We start from the raw sequence: 15847 nt of genomic DNA on the forward strand, positions 1-15847 counted from the left end.
TTTTTGTTTGTTAGTTTTTTAGAAACACTATTTATTTACCCATCCAAACCTCCAGTCCTCCCCTTGAGAATATAATGATATCACTTGCTGGGGACAAGAGGAAGTGAAGGGCTGTCCACCAACAGAAGCTATGTGAGGAAAGCATGTAGAACTCTAAGGGGCCTTTGAAGAAAGCATCACCACCTGTGAACAGTAGTGTACACAATGCACATTGGATTTATCTAGCTTTTTTTCCACAAAAAGGAAGGATATTGTGCAATCAACTATGGCAATTTTTTCCACTTTATAAAACTTTCTTAACATTTCTTAATTTAAAAACAATGTCCTTACAGATAGGCTTCCACTTTAGTTATAGATTAAATGCATACACAAAACAGTAGGATTAGAGAATGAAAGTTCGCTAGCTAGACAGTACAGGTACAAATCACAGTCTCCTGCCTTAGGTTAGTGATGGAACCCATACCTTAATTTTCTGTTCTGGACAAGGATGATGGTTGTTGCTTAGGAGAAGAAATGAGTCAATATGCTAAGAATGCTAATCCATAGCTAGCGCTAGGTGTGTTAACAAATTATTATCTTTATTCTATACTAGGAAAGGCTGTCTTTGGTTTAACTTTTGGGTATTACCTAACAATAAACTTTGAACATGCCTAAAATGCTCTATTTAATAGATATTATTTCTTTAGCCAATTTAAATCTTGTGAAATGTAATTTTAATGCATATCTTATTGTTTTGTCTTAGTAAATATACACATTATGCCTAAAGATCAAATTATTGGGTAGTGGAATTGTAATCTTATCTTCAACCTAAAAAATCTAAGCATTTTAAATTTACTTTCCTTTATAGTAATCATAACTTTTCTAGAAAAGATGATTTTTTAAAATATAATGATTATACCAAAAATATTACTTCATGTAATCCATAAAATATCCCTAATATTTTCAATCCAATAAATACCTGCCAGTTTAGAAATTTATACTTACCTTATCCAAATGATTTATATTGTATCTTGCTAGAAGCAATGTATCTGTATCAATGTCAAAATACTATGGACAACACAGTCATTATTCCAAGTCAAATTTTTATCCTTAAGCCCATATATATATATATATATGAAATAAATTCACTGCTTCAATCCCCAGTAAATGTATTTTTAGGGGAAATGAAAGTCACTAATACCCATGGGCACTTAATACCCTTGCATAATCATTCTGACTTGGTAGAGAAGAGTTGTTGTATGGACATTACCTACCTTATAGGAATGCTGTGAGGATTAGAGAAATATCTGAAAAATGATTTGAGCTTCTCCAGGAAAGATGGTATTAATATGAGATGGTATTTTTATTTCAATGAGCAGGAGATTGAAAGAGGATTATTTCCTGAAGTGGAAGGGAGGCCTGGTGGTGAAGAAATCAAATGCTCCACCTTAAATAAGATGGATTACAGTGATATCAAAGGGACACTCAGCTGGTTCAGACCTTAGTGGCAAGAAAAAGGAAGCAGCCTCTAATCCTCCATCCAGCCAGCCTTGGTTTTTGTGAATAGATCCACTCTCGAGAAAAGTAGGTAGCAATGGAAAATGTTTGAGGTCAAGACAGTCAATAGCTGTTGAGCTCACATAGTTTTCTCTCCCCATGTCACTCCAGATGTGATGCATTATAATGTATGTAAAACTGGGAAGAAAGAGCACAATAAACCATATGGTTAAGCTGGATATGTTTAAAGCAAATGTCAACAGATAAGAACTATGCATCTATACTACCACATTCTGCATATAAGAACACAGAAAATTAATATGGGCATAAAAACCCAACAGAAACTAGTTGATTTTAGAGCAAATCTAGTCCCCCATCCCTACCACTGTCACAAAGTTAAACAAATCAGCACTGCTTGATGCTTGTTCTGGGTAGTTAAGCATATAATAAAAGAGTAGACTTCAACCTTCTGAACTGATTTTTTGTTAATTTGGTTTTTGTATTAGTGTTCTCCAGTGAAACTAAATAAATGGATATACATACATACGTATACACATACACACACACACATACACACACAGACACAGGGTCTCGGGGGAAACACAGGGAAAGAGATTGATTTGAGAGGTTTATTATGGAAATAGTTTTGCGTGATTATGGGGTCTGAGGAGTCCCACAGTATGCCATCTGCAAACTGAAGAACAAGTAAAACCAGTGGCGTAATTCAGTCTGGTTGAGAGCTGGAGTAGGTACTCGAAAGGCCCAAGAATTGGGAGCTCTGATATCCCACAAGAGAGATGAATGACCCTGCTCAAGGAGAGAGAAAGAACTTGCACTTCCTCAGCCTTTTTGTTCTGTTTAGACCCTCTGTGGATGGCACGCTGCCCATCACGTTGATGAGGGGGAACCTTCTTTACTCCCCTACTAGTTCAAATGCTAACCTCTTCCAGAAATGCCCTCACAGAGCAGCTATGTGGCCATCCGGCAGCCCAGTCAGGGTGACACATAAGATTCATTTTTTTCAGCAATCACAATCATTGTCTTTTCAGTGCTTTATTGTATTTAATCATTGTGGGTTTTGCTGCAGAATATATTGTGATTTTTAATATCATTAATGTAAAAATGATATTCATAATTCATGATTAAAAGTGCAGGCTATATTGGAGTGAAGTAAAACCAATCTATTTTGCATCAGGTACAACCATGATATGGCTCTTAGAAAATAATTCAAAATTGATGTTACCAGTTAATAGCAGACAAACTCCCAAACACTTTATGCAGTGAAAGATGAGAATTGTAAAATCTTCAGAGAAATCTGAACTTCCTAACATTTAAAGGGGGATAGCTATAGGTAAGGCATAAGTTAGAAAACCTGGGCTCTTGGGCATGTTTGGAGCTGGCTGTGTGATGTTGAGAAATTCACTTAAACTCTCTGAACTTCCATCATTGTCTTAGCATGAGGCCTGGACACCAATATTTTTTAAATGTCCAAAGTTAATTCCAATATGTAGGCAGGGAGAATAACCAGGATCGGTACAGGTCAGTCCTTCTCAAATTTCAATGCGAGTATGAAGCACTTGGGAATCTTGCTGGGCTTGTGCCTGAGATTTGTTGGGGTTTTGTTTTGTTTTGTTTTGTTTTGTTTTGTTTTGTTTTGTTTTGTTTTGTTTGAGACTGAGTCTTGCTCTTGTCACCCAGGCCGGAGTGCAGTGGTGCAATCTTGGCTCATTGCAACCTCCTCTTCCCATGATCAAGTGATTCTCCTGCCTCAGCGTCCTGTGTAGTTGGGATTACAGGCAAGCGCCACCACACCTGGCTAATTTTTGTATTTTTAGTAGAGACAGCGTTTCACTGTGTTGGTCAGGCTGGTCTCAAACTCCTGACCTCATGATCTACCCACCTTGGCCTTCCAAAGTGCTGGGATTACAGGCATGAGCCACCGTACCTGACCAAGATTTTCTGTTTCTCCCAAGATCCTGGAGGGTGCTGCTGCTGTTGCCACTAGTCTGTGGACCACACTTTGAGTAGCAAAGACACATATGGTAGTTTGGAGGGTGGCTAAGGCTTGTAGGCAATAGCTGTTAATTCAATCAGGCTACTCTTCATCTTCAGTACACTCCTCACCTGGACTCCAGCATCTCTCTCTTCTAGAAGGATCAGAGCTATTTCTGATGGAGCCAACTGTTCTATTTTAGGTTTCCACCAGAAAAGCTCAGGAATAATAAGCAATTTGCACACCTTGGTATCTGTTGTGAGCATTTAGGAAAAAGAAAATACTATAAGGTGTTGCTATAAATCTATTATATTTCCATTCCCCAAATATCACCCTATAAATTTTTTTAAGCAACACATTCTCATAGTTTTCTCCTCAGGTACTTAGCACTTAATATCAAATCAAAATGTACTGTTACACTTCATCATTCCCTTGAAGTTTAAAACATTCTTGTAGCACACAATCATTAACAAAAGGATGGATTCTAATGTATTTTCAATGGAATATTAAAATCAGTCATTTGTTTCCTTTCTTAATGACTTCTCTAAGTATTTATACACATACATATAGAAAATATGTAAGATGTTAGATAAGTGAAATTCTATCTTACAATAAATCTTTGATTAAACCTCCACATTATTTTTATAAAAAGTCAAAGCAAATAAATGTAGCAAGATTTTTTCTATTTTTCCTTACAACTGAGCAAGTAAGTTTAAAAGCACATGCCAGAATTGCCCCAAAAATATGTTGTAATTTCATTTGAATGTGACAGTACATTTCAGAAGAAACGGTTTCTGAGGTGATCTGGGATAGGTTACAATGCTAATCTCACAGCTGTCTCTGTAACTCTCAGTACTCATAAATCATGTGGTCTGTAATAAGAGAAGTAAGTCTGAGAGGTTAGAAATCTTAAGAAAATTGTGACAGAGGTGATAGATGATATGAAATGACTACATTCTAAAGATGTTACATAAAGGGGAATGTGTTGCATTTGAGGTAAGTGCCTCCTTGATTTTTTTTAAGCAGAGGAATATTAGCAATGTAATACATGGCATTCTTCAGCAACATTATTTGATAAATTTTAAGAATTTCTATATCAAAAAGTAGTTTTATATATAATCAAGCTTCATCTGAGTTTTCAGGAAGTCTTACTGGCCATTCTGATTATTTTGGAGGTTTCTGAAGACATCGTATGTTCTCAAGTGTGCCTTGTGGAGTTGTTGAAAGTATTCAATTTATTTTCTAAGTCTAAATTCATTAAACAATCTGAAAAGCATTTCAAGTACAATATAGGAAACAGAAACACTGAAAAAATAACCATGGGACTAGACTCTTGTTTTAGTCCTGTGCTGGACTGTGAGGGCATTAGAATTTTTTACAGTGAGCAAATAAACTTTGAATATCATTATCTAAAAACAAAGAAGTTGAGGTCTTTATAAATGCTTGTATCCAGAACACTGTAACATTATTTCAGTTTTTGCACTATTTCAATTTTTGCATTATTTCACTTTTTGAAATGGCTAATTTAAATTTAAGTAGAAAACAGTCCAATTCTTTAAATAAGATGTAATAATTTTGACTCTGTTAATAGCCCAGCACTTTTCCATGTCACTCTGAAGGGAATATCTTTTTACTCCTCGTATTGTCTAACAGGTTCCCCTGAACGACCTGTGGCTAGATCAGGAGAGTAAGCGTAGAACTAAGGAAGAATTCTCTGAGGAATTCATATTATGAATATATATTTTTATACTCAATAGTTTATGATATAATAAAGCACTTGTATATTGCTAATGGTTTAATCAATCTTTATGTTCTTTTAAAATACCTGCATATATCAGTGACTTTTACCAGTGATTTTTAAAAATTCACATCAGTGTGAGTCATCAAACCTAACTTCTATAACAAATATACATGCCTAAAAACATATTTTATTCAGAATGAGCTTTTCTCATTTTGTTTGAATCCTTAAAATAATTGTTTCTGATTACTATTAAAAATATATAAGCACATTGTCTCTCATTAACAGGAAACATGTATCAAATTGCATATATTTTCATGATCATGATGTATTTGAATATATGTACTAAGCTGATATGCTGTAATGATTGTCTGCTTTTTACTTTTTTAATTAATATTTTAAATTTTTAGAATAGACTTAGCTTCGTAGAAAAGTTGCAAAGATAGTACAGAAAATTCCCATACCCCATACCGAGTTCCCCTATTATTAGCATTTTTCATTAATGTGGTTCATTGGTGACATTTATGCCCAGTATGATACATTATTATTAACTATAGTCCATACTTTCTTCAGACTTTTCTGGTTCTTAACGTAATGCCCTGTTTCTGTCATAAGGCATTAGGTTAAAAACCAGAAAAGTCTAAATAAAGTATGGACTGTAGTTAATAATAACATATGATCTTGGGCATCCTTCCTGTCCACAATACCACACTACAGCTCATTGTTAGGTCTCCTCAGGTGCCTCTTTGCTCTGAGTTTCTCAGACTTTGCTTGTTTTGATGGCCTTCACAGTTTTAAGGAGTATTCGTCAGGTATTTTGCAGAATATCCTTCAGTAGAGATTTATCTGCTGTTTTTTCTCATGATTAGACTGGGGTTATGAGTTTGTATGAAGATCACAGAGATAAAGTGCCACGCTCATCACATCATATTAAGGGTATATGCTATCAGCATGACTTATCACCATTGACTTTAACCTTGATCATCTGACTTCAGGTAGTGTTTGTCAGGCTTTTCCACTGCAAGTTTAAAGAAAATCACTATGCACAGCCCTCACTTAAGGAGTGGGGCATTATTCACCTCCTTGAGGGGCAGAGTATCTACATAAATTCACATTCTACACAGGATATGTGTCAATTTTCCACCCTCTATTATTTATTCAATCATTTATTAAGACCATTTTGTACTAATGGACATGTATTTTATACTTTGCGTTGTAATCCAATGGTACCTTATGGATTTTGTTGCTCAAGTTGTTCAAGCTTTGGGCCATAAGGGCTCTCTCAGGTTCCTGTGTCCTTTTGACATACCTGGTCGAGCTACTTTTAAGCATAGAATAGAAATAATGTGTATCTGCAGATTTTGAGACATTTGGATCTCCAAATTTTCTGGAAGTCTGATATTTGGTAGCTAATTTTCCTGAGAAAGTGAATGGCACGGTGAAAAAAAACACAATTTGTTATGGTATTGTGCACTGTGCTAGTGATTTGAACTTGAGTAAATTATTTAACTCTGTAAGTCCCAGTTTCTTTGTTAATGGGAGAATACTTTCAATCTGAACCACAAAAATTGCTAATATTCTACAACTTTCAACCTACAAAGCAATAATTTCACACAGTTCAAACTTAGATGTCCCCAATGCATGGGACTGTTATAAAGAGGAAACAAAATCTCACATGCAAAGTCCTCCCTGTTTATACAACTATTAATGTTCTTTACAGCTACTCTACCCATTAGAAAAGGCAAAGTTAGGCCTTGACTATTGACCTCACTAACCCATACCAAGAATAAACTGCTCTTAGATGCTCCAGGCCCCAGAAGAGACGAGGAAGTCTAAAACACTAAAACCCACATTTCTGCTCAAATCTCTATGTCAGAAGACTTTGGTAATAAATTATTTGATATAGGATCTTATTTCTAATTCTATTCCAAATCCAAGTCTTTCAAAAAATAAAATCTCATAAACTGATATTTTATCAGATACTGAAAACAAACTGATACCAGTTTCCTTAATACATTGAAAGTTCTCATTCTTAAGTTGAAAACAAGTCACTGAAATAATTATATTCCCTCAATATAATGAGATACATTAGATGATGTGACCCCAACCCATTATACTGAATGGAGGTTCTTTAAATGCTGCCAAGCACCTGGTTGCCCAACTCAAGTGGAACAAGTGAGATTACTTCCCTGCTTCAAATTAGATGTGCTTTTTCTAGCATTTCAAAGTTTATGTTCTGTGGCAGCGACCAAAAATGTGTTGTAATCTGTATGAGATCATAGGATGGAAGACATTTTCTACTTTGTATTTATTAATGGCATGAAGATCTGGGTCTCAAACTATAGACTTTTCCCCTTTTAGTGGTGTTAAGGCTTTCAAAGAAATTTAAAACAATGTATAGATCATATGATTTACTCTGTGATATAAATCAGAATAATTGGCCATCATAAGAAAGAGATAGACTTTTGTGGGTATTGTGTATCCATGGTGTATATTTTTTATCTTAGACTGGAATAGATTTTGTAAAAGAAAGCCTGGCCTGAATATTAAAAACTAAGACTTGATCTTGCCCGTGACAATGTTTTTTCCCAGTCATTAAAGCTTTTTATTCCTACCTTCTCCCCTCTACCTTGTGTTGACCTTCTGAAAAGGTTAGTTATAACAAGATGCAAAACAAATGAGAATATTACTTTGAATAACAGAAGAATTTGCTTATGAATATTAAAATATACATTTTTTACAGAATAAAATATTAACCAGTAATGAAAAATAATTTAAGAAAATGGTAAAAAAAATACAAAATCTTGTGTATGCTTTATGGCTATCTCTCACCCCACCTGCCTTGCAGATGTGGCAGCTAACTGTGTGGCTTTGTTCTATTGACATGAAATCAATAGGCATTCCAAATAGCCCCTGTCCCTGCAATTTCCACTGAAATTTTGCTATTAGAGAATCACTCTTCAGGATGAGAGTATCATGTTTCTATGAACCCCTATTAAATTGCAATTACACCTAGAGTGTTAACTTGTTGAGCTGTAGTCACTTTTACTATCATCAGCCAAGGTGTTAATCTTAGCAGGTTTATTTTATTTCCTTCCAAGTCTCATAGCAGAAAGCAGATCCTCATCACCCTATTTGCCCTTTGGCCATCGCTGTGTACCTCTTCTCCTGTGCAAAAGCTCAATTTCTAGTGGGTATAATTAGCATACAGTGTCTCCAAAGTTCTCTCCTATAGCTTCTCAACAGCCTTTCTAGCTTCTGTGAAACCAAAAACTTATTCCACCAGGATGACTTCCTGTTGCTTTGTCCAGTAGCATATTTTTGGTTCACAGCTTGCATAATATCTCTGGGCCACTTGGTTTTTTTCTTGACATCCTTTCCTCTCTTAGCTTGGTGAAACCTCTCTGTCCCAATTTCTCTGTCTTCGTTATTGAATTCTTCTCAGTTTCTGTTATAGTTAATTTTATGCATCAACTTGGTTGGGCTGTGGTCTTCAGTGTTTGCTGAAACATACTTCTAGATGTTTCTAGGAAGGTTTAAAAAATAATATGAAAGCAAATTACTGTCCATAATGTGTGTGGGCCTCATCCGATTAGTTAAAACCTTAGTAGATAAAGGACTGATCTCTCCCAAGTGGAAGAGAATTCTTCCAGGAGACTGCATTTGGACTCCCGCAGCAACTCTTCTCTGGATCTGCAGCTAGAGTACTCTAGATTTTGGACTTGCCAGACTTCAAAAATCATATGAACCAATTTCTTAAAGTAAACCTCTGTGTGTGTTTGTGTGTCTGTGTGTGTGTGTGTGTGTGTGTGTGTCTGTGTGTGTCTGCATGTGTGTATATGCATACGTATATACACAGCTATGTGCCACATGATGATGTTTTGGTCAATGACAGACTATGTAGATGACGGTGGTCCCATTAGGTGATCATAAAGCTGAGAAACTCCTATTGCCTAGTGAGTGATGTGGTAGGCATCTCAACAGGGTAGGGCAACACTTTCCTCACGTTTGGTGATTTTTGCGTAAACAAACCTACTTCACTGCCAGTCTTATAGAAGTAGAGCATATACCATTATGTACACTAAGTAATACTTGATCATGATAATAATGGGCTATGTTACTGCTTTATGTATTTACTATGCTTTACTTTGTACTGTTATTTTAGAGTATACTCTTTCTACTTATTAGAAACATAGTTAACTGTAAACCAGCCTCAGGTGGGTCCTTCAGGAGGTATCTAGAAAGTGGCATTGGAATCATAGGAGATGACAGCTCTGTGCTGGTTGTTGGCCCTGAAAACCTTCCAGGGGGGTAAGATGTGGAGGTGGAAGACAGTGGTATTGATTATCCTGGCCCTGTGTAGGACTAGGCTAATGTGTGTGTTTGTGTCCTCATTTTTAACAAAGAAATTTTAAAAGTAAAAAATAATATTAAAAAATTGAATAATAGAAAAATGCTTATAGAATAAGTATGTAAAGAAATAGGGCTGGGATCAGTGGCACATGCTCGTAATCCCAAAAGTTTGGGAGATGAAGAAAAGAGGATTGCTTGAGGCCAGGAGTTCAAGACCTGCCTGAGCAACATAGTGAGATCCTGTCTCTACAAAAGAAAAATTTTTAAGTGTTTGAATGTGGTGGTGTACACAAAGAGTAGTCCCAGCTACTTGGGAGATGGAGGCAGGAAGATTGCTTGAGCCCAGGAATTCAAGGCTACAGTGAACTGTGATTGTGCCATTGTACTCTAACCTCAGTGACTTATTTCTCAGAATGTATCCCTGTCGTTAAGGGACACATGACTGTATGTGTCTGTGTATATACAGCCTATTGGTCTGTTTCTCTGGGCAACCCTAACTTATACAGTTAGGCTTACCAAATCCCTCTTCTTTGTTCATTCCTTAAATGAGTCAGCCTCCTAGACCTCTGTCTTTTGCTCTCTGGCTCCGATTATCTCACTGTACATAAATGCACTGGCAGAATTTCAGTCTTTTCCAAGCACAGGTTACCAGCCCAGAATTCAAACCTGGAGTTCCAAAGTCATATTCCTAGCCTCCCAACTGACAGCACCATGGAGCTATCCCACAGGGAGTTTGAAGTCCATGTGTACAGGAACCGATTTATCCTTCTCCTTCTCAGTTTATACTCTCTCATTAAATAAAAAGTCACCTCTATTGATAAAGTCATGATCCACCAGGACCAGAAATCAGAGGAAGCCTGGGACCCTCCAAATGCCTGTCCTTCCCAAGGCTGCACATACTCTTCCACACTGTATTCTCTACCCTGGCACTGCAAACCAGTCCCCCAGTCCTCTTGCAGGTATGCTGACACTCTATTCCTTTTTCTCAATGTGCACCTTAGGGCCTTATTTCAAGCTCTCGCTGCATATGAACTAAATCACAATACAATCTGAAGCTGTTTCCCATCAGATTTCATCTTCTTACTTCCACCATGCTTCAAAATTTGAAATGACTTCCAATACCCTGGATTTCCCTTATTCTTTATGCTACTCTAACCTGATACATATTCTTCATTGTTCCTAGAATTTCTTTCTCCACTATCTGTTAGAAAATGACTTCCCACTCTTTAAGATGCTGCTTGAGCAGCACCTCTTTTTGGAAGCCCTGGTGTATCCACCTTTGCAATTCTTCAACTGATGTCTCTGCATTTAATGTTATTACTTGACCCCTCTGCCTGAATCAAATGTTGCTATGATTTCTACTTTAAAAGGTGTCTGTCTTTATCTCTAGTGCTCTATGAGATCTTTAAGAAGAGAAATTGAGTTTTATTCATCACTTTATCCGTATGTTTAACAGGCAAGATATCCAAAGGAAGTAGCAGCAAAAATTTGAGTGCATAACTGAACAAGGAAGAAAAAAATTAAAAATTATATGAGAAGTTTAACCGTACAATAACTAAGTAGAATTGAAACTATTTTCACATGTTTTGTCAACTGTATTCCCTGAGAAGAATTCACTAATATTAGAAATTTATTTTTATAAAAAGAAAAGAAAAAGGCTTAAAAGTTAGAGATTTTAAAATCACTTCCTGAATTTTTGGATTAAAAGAGCCAAAATTATAATTAAACTACTTATAAAATAGACCAAAAAAGCAAGATATCCGGTATACCCTGTGTGAGCTAACAGCACACATCAGTGTGTGTGCAAGCATGCATATATATGGGTGTGTAAGCAGTAAGTACAAATCTAATTCAGCTGTTGAAATGGTTTGGCTATGTCTCCACCCAAATCTCATCTTGAGTTGTAGTTCCCACAATCCACACGTGTCATGAGAGGGACTAGGTAGAGATAATTGAATCATAGGGGTGGTTTCCCCTACTTTGTTCTCATCACAGTGAGTTAGCCTCAGTAGGTATGATGGCTTTACAAGGGTCTTCCCCCTTCTGTGGCTCTCATTCTTCTCCTTCATTCCACCACGTGAAGAAGGACGTGTTTGCTTCCCCTTCTGCCGTGACCGTAAGTTTCCCAAGGCCTCCCCAGCCCTGTGGAACTGTGAGTCAACTAAAACTCTTTCCTTTATAAATTACCCAGCCTAGGGTATGTCTTTATTAGCAACATGAGAACCAACAAATAGAGCAGTACAAGGATAAATATAATTTTTTTCCATGTAACTACGTGTTGTGCTGCTATTCTGTTACTTTGCAATTTAGCATAATCAAAGCCAATTCAGAATGTTTTTAATAAATTCAAGATCGTTCCCTACAGCCACTCTTCCTTAACCCTGGGATGGCATGTAAGTGTTGAAGGACTGTACTGTCGTCATCCTCAATAATACCGTAATTGTCATAATACCTAACATGATGCACTTTGTTTAAAAATGCCTGGTGTGTATTAACTTGTTTAATCCCCACAAATGCCCAAAACAGGAAGTACTGTTATGACCCTTTCAGAGATGAAAAAGCAGAGCACAGAAGTTAAGCAGTTTCCTAAAGTTCAAATAGCTGGTAAATTGTGAAGCAGGTGTTTTGCTCCAGAGACAGTGCACTTAGAGGCAAGACAGGGAGGGCAGGCTATCTCATCCTGGGCTATCTTCGGGGGCACACACTGGCCATCCCCATTTCCTCGTGTTTGTTTCATTATTGGCTGTGCATTCGCCATACCAACAAAGGATGCTTGTCTAAGTATTTAGTTTTAAACAGGCGGTTAACTTCTCTGGGCTCAAATTTTAAACCATGTTTGTTTATCCAGTTTGGTCCCCTGTGAATCTTCCCTGTGCCTGTAGAGTTTGGTGATCATTCAAGCATTTGGGCAAAGTTTACCTTCAAATTTTGTGATTCGCACTCTCAATGGATTCCCTGCCTTTGGAAAATCCTCCTAAGTTTTCGTTTCTCCTCCAATTTCCAATTCTGTCTTCTGACACCTCAATCCAAGAAACCTGGTTTCCTGCCATCTGAGCTGTACACAGATTAGGGAATGCCTTTCATTTAAAATGCAGCAAACTCACAAAATTTCTCCCAGTGAAAGAAAGTATTTCAGAGATAAACGTCTCTCTGGTGTCAGTCTGCCTCCTATACTTCTTACCCAGCCCCTGTTAGGTCTTCCCTGCAAACATGGAGTTTGAGAGGCTGCCCGAAGTTTAAGCAGAGTTTATATTCAGGTTTAGGGATCTGTTCCTTTTTTTCCTCTCACTTCCAGAATCTCCCCCTTAAACTTTCAGCTTCTTTTCCAACACTGCATTCTCTCTGTCATTTTTAACCAATTAAGAAAGGCTACATGTAGGAAGCATGTTTGGTTAAGAAAACTAAATTCAAAATGCCTACCCTTTCCGTAACAGCTTTTCAAGGGGGAGAAAAGCTTCATTGACTTTTGCCTGGTTTTAGATACTTTCCAGATACTTTTCCATCCCTGAACTCTCTTTGACATGATCTCAAGCCAAGGTAGTAAGCCTGTGTGTGGTTTTCTACCCAATAATCCTGGGGACTGGAAGGGTGCTTTGGCAAGAACAGTTTAAATTCCCAATTCTTATCTTTTCCAGTTGCAGTTTTTCAACATCCATCCACTTCAGCATGCTTTCCACGGCCTTTAAATAGCAGTTGAAATGTTACCCTAATTTCCTAGGGTGAGATGTGAAAGGGTTTGCCTCACTACTTTACTCTCTGCCATTACTGAAAATTCCCCAAATGTATTTTTATATTAATAAAAATATCAGCAAAATAATATAATTATGAACTAATATGCTGTTGAAAGGAGGAAGTATGAAGGCCGTATTATTTTACCTTATTTTATCTTCAGATGGGCTCTGTTTCCTCTGGCCAAATGCCATGAAGTAGAACCTAGGTAGATATTTATAGTACAACCATATGCCTTATAGGTAGGGTGAATGTAGTTCCCAGTTGGCCAAGACAGTCTTCATATATGCCTGTTATCCTGGTACATCCTGATATGATTATTAATAGCTTCCCTTTTTACTCTCAGAAAAGTCTTTCTAAACTTTATAAAATGCATAAACCTTATAAGGATGGGAGTCATGTTGGATTAGGGCCCGCTTTAATGACCCCCTTTTAACTGCATCACCTCTTTAAAGACACTATTGCCAAGTATGGTTACATTCTGAGGTTTTGAGGGTTAGAACTTCAACACAGGAGATTTTCTAGGCTGACACAGATCAGCCCAGAGTAGTCATAAATAGCAGTGCTATGAGTAGCATAACAGGTACTATTAATATCAGAGTGGTAATATTGGCACAACAAGGCAGTGTTGATAAATAGTGGCATTTGGTTTAATTCCCAATTATGGAGAGGCTTCTAGAAGCCAGGTGTTGTTAGTAGGCTCCCTTAACAATAAACGTTCTCTGCATTTGTCAAGTTGATGCAAGCCGTACTTGTCACACAGCAGTCTTGACCTTGTAATTCACACCACCCTCTTCCTTGCCAACTTAGCTTTCACTTTCTTGCTCCCAGTGTTCATGGATGTGATCTGTGAATGAATAGCATGAGAACCGCCTGGAGGGCTTGGTAAAAATGCAGCATCCACACCAGACCAGGTAACTAAAGGTGAAGGAGGGCAAAGCCTGGGAATCTTCCTTTTTAAAAGTCTCCGAAACATTGTTATGGCTCACTACAATTTGAGGATAATCGAATCTCCCACAGTGTCTGTGGATGCCTCTTGCACTGCACTTGAGGAAAAGGATAGCAAATGACTTCAGGCAAAGTAAATGAGTCACTAAGAGTCTCCCTTCTGAGGCTGCAAGGGCAGTTTCTCTGAATATTTGCAATCTGCAGCTCAAGTTACAGAAGAAATTTAAGTTTACTCACTAAAGAGAGAGCTTCGGTTAGCCCCTGAGGGAAGCAGTATTTATTCTAAGAAGTTGTATGCCATTTGAAGAAGATTTTATCTTACAGGGAAAATTTTACATGCTAAAAATGTCTAGATAAACATTTATAAAAGCAAATTTTCTTAAACACAATTTCTTTGGAACCTAGAGGATGATAAAAATTTTTTCATTTACACATCTCGACTTTGAATAAATATTTGTTAACCTACTTAAATAACTGGGACACTAGTGAAATGAGATTACTTTCCTGTAACAAGATAAGGAAAATGCAATAATAACCCCTATTTAATGGCTGACTTTTAAAATGTTAGCATTTTTCCTTAAGTGAAATTGACCTTGTCACAAGGTATGCCACAAAACTCTCTTCTTGCTAGGATGAAATATTGCTGCAAGATTATTAACATTTATGTGGAAAGGTAAATGTTTTAAGGCCAGTGACTCTATGATGCATGCATGAAATTGTGGTTTGATGTATATTATGGAGATTCAATAATTATTACTGGATTAGGTCAATACATTTGGGAAGATGGAAAAGGATTACAGAATGGGAGTACTTTGTGTTTTAAAAAATTGATCGAATGCCCTCTTTGACTAATTCATCCCTGACAACCAAATTTGGCACAGAGTTCCACATCCGCAGTTCCCCCTGACATCCATAGAATTTGTGCATGAGTTACTGATCTTAGAATTAAGCCCTAAGGAAATAACTAAAGATTTTTGGTGAGATATACTTGTGTGATTAAATAAAATCATTTTTATGGGCTTTGTTTTCTTGTTTTCAGGCTGTTCCATATGAAGATAAATAGCCCAAGCACATAGAGGTTAATATTGCTTTTAAGCTATTTGTCTCCATTTGGGAACTAAATGCAAAAAAAATGAATGTTTTACCTCTCAGAAGCTTTCTTCAGTTAAATGTTTCCACTAAATTCAGAGTCCAGCAAACCTTGCCAATTTCCCGGGAATAGGCATAAATCACATCCAAATATTTTGGACAACAGTGGGAAAGCTTACCTAGTAGGAAGAGAATTAACTATGCACTTATTTGTTCCATTCTTGTACCACTGTGACTGTAGTGAAACCTGCTTCCCTCCGTAAAAATAAAGAACATATAACTTGATTGGAAAACCAAAAAACTATATGACATGCACCTCAGTAAAGTACAAATTAAAGATGTAAGTTTTGAAATCCAATCTTATTTGAAATTTTAGAAACAATCCAGAAATAACAAATTGAAGTAATGTTTAGCTAATATAACTGATTTCAACTTATTTTTCATGAATGCACTAAAATGCTCAGTTGGTAGGAAAGGGACTGTATGAAACCAGAGGGTATGAACTAGGCACAGTGCTGGCA

The 15847-nt window shown here is 36.9% G+C and overlaps 1 long non-coding RNA gene across 2 annotated transcripts; it reads right to left on the reverse strand.

Annotated features, from left to right (window-relative positions):
* Nucleotides 1-1326: 1326 nt before the first annotated feature.
* Nucleotides 1327-15495, reverse strand: LOC108318203. 2 transcript variants are annotated; one of them, XR_001831057.2, is made up of 4 exons: nt 15383-15495; nt 12981-13240; nt 12480-12615; nt 1327-1674 (listed from the first exon to the last, which is right to left on the reverse strand). It is a non-coding gene; the product is annotated as an uncharacterized LOC108318203 (long non-coding RNA). The 2 variants fall into 2 exon arrangements; XR_005195363.1 differs by lacking the exon at nt 12480-12615 and having other exon boundaries at nt 15383-15487.
* Nucleotides 15496-15847: the final 352 nt, after the last annotated feature.

The sequence above is a fragment of the Cebus imitator genome, unplaced genomic scaffold, assembly GCF_001604975.1.
Source record: "Cebus imitator isolate Cc_AM_T3 unplaced genomic scaffold, Cebus_imitator-1.0 Scaffold11, whole genome shotgun sequence".
In the NCBI taxonomy this organism is placed as follows: Eukaryota; Metazoa; Chordata; class Mammalia; order Primates; family Cebidae; genus Cebus; species Cebus imitator.